We start from the raw sequence: 5,208 nt of genomic DNA, 5'->3' as shown, positions 1-5,208 counted from the left end.
CTTTGGATCTTCTTAAATTTCTCATAACAATAGTTTTTGGCTTTAAATGTAGAAACTTTGCATATTTTTAGGTTTATCCTGATTATTTATATTTCTTTGATGATACTGTAGATTTTTAAAAGATTTTCAATTTCTGTTTGTGTATTGATCTTTGTCTTAGTGTGGGCCACTCTGTTTTCTTAAATCTTGCTGAGAGATTTCTTAAATCTTGCTCTATTTCCTTGGATCCCCAAAGTATTACTTTTCATGCTAATTTTTTCTGGTTTGTTTATTGTGGTATTCTATATGCCAGTAATTTTCTTTCTAAGACTGATGGAATTTTGTAAGATGTTTTGTGAGTTAGCTTTATACTGTTTTCTTTGTATCATGTATCTTGTTCAGTTCTCTTTTACAACCAGCTTCTTCCTATAAATATTAAGACTAAATAAGAGGTCTGAGTATGTTTCTGGGGTTTTGGCAAGATTGATTTATTTTAGAGTGAGGAAGCAGATATTGACCTAGATGCTGGGCACCCAGGGACAAAATAAAAAGGGCTTTTCCTTTCTGGGCTATGTCTGCCCTATCTGGGAGGTGCCTCTTTATTGGTAATTGTTTTCAATGTGTTTATTAAAGATGTCTGTGCTCATTTGCTGTTGTTACTTAGTCACTGGTTTTATTCTGGTGATAAGAGGCACAATGCATGGGATGGAGGGAAGGGGATGGATGGGTGGTGACTGTGGAGACCTGCTGGGACTGGCTTTTCCAAAGAGAGATTCCCAGTAACCCCTAAGCTTTTTGGACATCTCTTTCTCATTCTTTACTACTCTTTATATCCACTGTATGGCTTATAAAATCCAAACTATTTACTTTCTGACCTTTATGGGAAAAAATCGTAGACCCCTGCTTTGATACGTTAGATGAATCAGAAGCAAATGATTTGGAACCTAGCTTTTTACAAACGATCACATTCTAGGCTTTAGTCACCCCCTAAAGGCTTTTATCCTCAAATAATTATTCTTATCTTTATCATATGGACTGAACACAATAAAACTTTCCAGTACACTACCTTGAGTTAGCAATAGATTTCTTTTCCCATCAAACCTATTTCTGGTCATAACTTTAGTTAACTACTTCATTTATGCCTTCTTTGCTCATTTTCTGAATGAGGAAAGTTTTCTTCAGAAATCTAATAGTAAGATCAGAATAAAAATTCAAATTTCATATTTTTAAATCAACTAAAATTATTTAACATTGATATTGCTATCGCTAAGTCACTTCAGTCGTGTCCGACTCTGTGCGATCCCATAAGATGGCAGCCCACCAGGCTTCCCCATCCCTGGGATTCTCCAGGCAAGAACACTGGAGTGGGTTGCCATTTCCTTCTCCAATGCATGAAAGTGAAAAGTGAAAGTGAAGTCTCTCAGTCGTGTCTGACCCTCAGCGACCCCATGGACTGCAGCCTACCAGGTTCCTCCATCCATGGGATTTTCCAGGCAAAAGTACTGGAGTGGGGTGCCCACATTACTGTTTTAGAAATGATATGATCTTACTAACCAAAATGAGCATAAAAAACTGCCAAACTCACCAGACTGATTATTCTTCACTCTCAAAAGAATAAACCCCTTATTAGAAGGTGAAGAAAAGTACTTCTTGAGGGTCTTCTGTGTTGGATTATTTACAATCGTAAATGAATATGAGCTAAAGGGAGAAAAGTAAATTTCAGAGACTTGAATCTTTGATAGGTGATATCTTCTTTCCATGCCCTATCTATTTAGGACAAAAATGACTATTATGTCTCTGGAGATTATGAATAATTTAAATAAACCTGGCTATCTCATATAGTAAGAACTGAGCCTGAAAACAAAAATCAATGAGATGAAAATCTTCAAAATATTAGCAAAATTGAAAAAAAAAAAATACAAATCTCCATTCAAGTTTACTAAGAAAATAAGAGAAACTAGTTAAATTATTAGAATTACAAATTAAATAGAAGACCTTTCTACCAATCTTATAAAAATAGAAGACTATAAAGAAAAACCAAAACAATTGTACACTAAAAAGTTAGATAACTTAGGTGAAAAATTAGATAACTTTCAAACTCTTAGAAAGACATAAACTACTGAAACAGATTCAAGAAGAAATAGACCTTCTAAATAGACCTGTAATAAATGAGGAAATTGAATGAGTAATTTTGAAGTTACTCACAAAGAAAGTCCCACACCCAGATGACATCACTGTTAGTTTTACCAAACATTTAAAGAAATAATAGCGAATCTTCACAAATGCTTCCAAAACAGATGAGAAAACTTTTCAAATCATTGGTCATCAGGAAAATGCAAACTCCAGTCACCACTTCATACCTAATAGTATCAGTCAGTCAGTCAGTTCAGTTGCTCAGTCGTGTCCGACTCTGTGACCTCATGCGGCACACCAGGCCTCCCTTTCCATCACCAACTCCTAGAGTTTACTCAAACTCCTGTCCATTGAGTCACTGATGCCATCCAAACATCTCATCCTCTGTCGTCCCCTTCTCCTCCTGTCTTCAATCTTTTCCAGCATCAGGGACCTTTCCAATGAATCAGTTCTTTGCATCAGATGGCCAAAGAGTTGGAGCTTCAGCTTTAGCATCATTCCTTCCAATGAATATTCAGGACTGATTTCCTTTAGGATGAATTGGTTGGATATCTCTGCAGTCCAAGGGACTCTCAGGAGTCTTCTCCAACACCACAGTTCAAAAGCATCAATTCTTCTGTGCTCAGCTATCTTTATAGCCCATCCATACATGACTACTGTAAAAACAATAGCCTTGACTAGACAGACTTTTGTTGGCAAAGTAATGTCTCTGCATTTTAATATTCTGTCTAGGTTGGTATAACTTTTTTCCCAAGGTGTAAGCATCTTTTAATTTAATGGTTGCAGTCACCATCTGCAGTGATTTTGGAGCCCAAAAAACTAAAGTCTGACACTGTTTCCACTGTTTCCCTCTCTATTCGCCATGAAGTGATGGGACCAGATGGCATGATCTTAGTTTTCTGAATGTTGAGTTTTAAGCCAACTTTTTCACTCTCCTCTTTCGCTTTCATTAAGAGGCTCTTTAGTTCTTCTTTGTTATCTGCCATAAGGGTGGTGTCATCTGCATGTCTGAGGTTATTGATATTTCTCCTGGCAATCTTGATTCCAGTTTGTGCTTCATCCAGCCCATCATTTCTTATTATGTACTCTGCATATAAGTTAAATAAGCAGGGTGTCAATATACAGCCTTGACATACTCCTTTTCCTATTTGGAACCAGTCTGTTGTTCCATGTCCAGTTCTAACTGTTGTTTCATGACCTGCATACAGATTTCTCAAGAGGCAGGTCAGGTGGTCTGTTTTTCCCTTCTTTTTCAGGATTTTCCACAGTTTGTTTTGGCCCACACAGTCAAAGGCTTTGGCATAGTCAATAAAACAGAAATAGATGTTTTTCTAGAACTCTCTTGTGTTTTTGATGGTCCAACTAATGTTGGTAATTTAATCTCCAGTTCCTCTGCCTTTTCTAAAACCAGTTTGAACATCTGGAAATTCACGGTTCACATACTGTTGAAGACTGGCTTGGAGAATTTTGAGTATTACTTTGCTACTGTGTGAGATGAGTACAACCGTGTGGTAGTTTCAGCATTCTTTGGCATTTCCTTTCTTTGGGATTGGAATGAAAACTGACCTTTTCCAGTCTCGTGGCCACTGTTGAGTTTTCTAAATTTGCTGGCATAATGAGTGTAGCACTTTAACAGCATCATTGAGGATTTGAAATAGCTCAACTGGAATTCCATCACCTCCACTAGCTTTGTTCATAGTGATGCTTCCTAAAGCATCCTAAAGGCCCACTTGACTTCACATTCCAGGGTGTCTGGCATAGGTGAGTGATCACACCATCGTGATTATCTGGGTGGTGAAGGTCTTTTTTGTATAGTTCTTTTGTGTATTCTTGCCACATCTTGTTAATATCTTCTGCTGCTGTTAGGTCCATACCATTTCTGTCCTTTATTGTGCCCATCTTTGCATGAACTAGTATGAATAGAATTAAAAAGTCAGATGAGAACAACTGTTGGTAAGGACATGGAGAATTTGAACCCCTCAAACCTGTACAGATGAGAATGCAAAATGGTGCATCTACTTTGTTCTGACACTTCCTCAAGTGATTAAACATAGAGTTAATTTGCAATTTGACATAGCAATTTAACTCACAGGTATATGTGCAAGAGAAATGAAAACATATGTTTCTGCTGTGTGTACATGAATATTTATAGTAACATTCTTCTTAATAGACAACAGGTGAAATAATCCAAATGTGCACCAACGGATTAGTGAATAAACAAAACATAGTATATCCATACAATGGAATACTATTGGCCCATGAAAAGGAATAAAGTACTAACACAGGATACAACCTGGATGAACACTGAAAACTCTATGGTAAGTCAAAGAAGCCAGTCACAAAAGACAACAACTATATGATTCCATTCATATGAGCGTCTAGAAAAGTGGATTATTCTATCCTCAGGATTGGTGTGGTGTAGGGTGGGTACATAGCAGGGTACATAGCTGAAGGATACAGAATTTTAAAATTTGAATTGGTTAATTTGGCTGCACTGGTTCTTCCCTGCTGTATGTGGGCTTTCTCTAGGTGCAGAGTGCTGGCTTCTCTTGCTGTGGAGCACAGGCTCTAGGCATGCGGGCTTCACATGCAGCACGTGACCCCAGTAGTTGTGGTGCAGGCCTTAGTCGCTCCGTGGCATGTGGGATCTTCCTGGACCGGGAAACAAACCCATCTCCTCTGCATCAGCAGACATATTCTTAACCACCGGACCATCAGGGAAGTCCCAGAATATTTTTTTGAAGTAATAAAAATGTTGTAAGTTTGACCATAGTGACGGTTGCACACATCTGTGAACACCATTGAGTTGTACACTTCAAATGGGAGAATTACCTTCTCAGGGTCAGCCGTCTCCTTTCTCCCTCCCCAGGTTTCAGTTCTTTCCCCCCAAGCCTGAGTCAGTGAATGTCACTGACTGCGGCTGTGCTCAGTTGCTCAGTGGTGTCCTCCTTTATTGTGAACCCCATGGACTGTAGCCCACCTGTCTCCTCTACCCATGGGATTCCCCAGTAAGAATACTGGAGTGGGCTGCCACCTCCTCTTGTAAAGAGTGGGACTGGTGGCCTGCCTGCTGTTCAGCATGCCCTGGGGAGTGGT

This window comes from Bos javanicus, chromosome 21 (assembly GCF_032452875.1).
Source record: "Bos javanicus breed banteng chromosome 21, ARS-OSU_banteng_1.0, whole genome shotgun sequence".
Lineage (NCBI taxonomy): Eukaryota > Metazoa > Chordata > Mammalia > Artiodactyla > Bovidae > Bos > Bos javanicus.
Note: the sequence above shows the minus strand (reverse complement) of the source record.